Below are 893 nucleotides of genomic sequence, written 5' to 3' on the forward strand. Positions count from 1 at the left end.
TTTTTTTTTTTTTACTGTTACTGAGTTTATTTTTTTGTTTTGTTTTGTTTTGTTTGTTTTTTGTTTTTTTTTGGCTGTGGAATCTTAGTTCCCCACATACACCCTGCAATGGAAACTTGAAGTCCTAACCACTGGACTGCCAGGGGATTCTCTACTGGGTATTTCTTGAAGGAAGAGTGAATGATCCATATATACATTAAAAGTCACATATACTATAATTCCTACACAACTGCTTTCTACTGGTCACGGTTCTTTAATGTGGGTTAGAAAAGAAGGAAAGGAATGAGAAGCAATTACAGTTTACTGCTGACTGTTTCGGAGAAGGCAATAGCACCCCACTCCATTACTCTTACATGGAAAATCCCATGGATGGAGGAGCCTGGTAGGCTGCAGTCCGTGGGGTCGCAAACAGTTGGACACGACTGAGCAACTTCACTTTCACTTTTCACTTTCATGCATTGGAGAAGGAAATGGCAACCCACTCCAGTGTTCTTGCCTGGAGAATCCCAGGGACGGGGGAGCCTAATGGGCTGCCATCTATGGGGTCACACGGAGTCAGACATGACTGAAGTGACTTAGCAGCAGCAGCAGCAGCTGACTGTTTACAACAGGCTGACTCTGAAGTAGGTGTTATTGTCTCAATTTTATAGATGAAGAAACTGAGGCTCCAAGGAGAAAGTTGCCCTAGGTCACAAGGTGGAAGAGCTGGGATTTGGATTTAGGTCTGTCTTGACTCTGAACTTGTGCCTTTTCTTATTCTCCTCCACTTCCTGTTTTGGTAACTGATTCTACATCAAATATCTTTTCCTAGCTGGTCAGTAGGAACTAGTGAGGGGTCCACTTCTCCATTTAATATCTGTTAAAGGAATTTGAGTAGCAGATGTAAGGTGTGG

Source organism: Bison bison, unplaced genomic scaffold (genome assembly GCF_000754665.1).
Source record: "Bison bison bison isolate TAMUID 2011002044 unplaced genomic scaffold, Bison_UMD1.0 scf7180017864526, whole genome shotgun sequence".
In the NCBI taxonomy this organism is placed as follows: domain Eukaryota; kingdom Metazoa; phylum Chordata; class Mammalia; order Artiodactyla; family Bovidae; genus Bison; species Bison bison.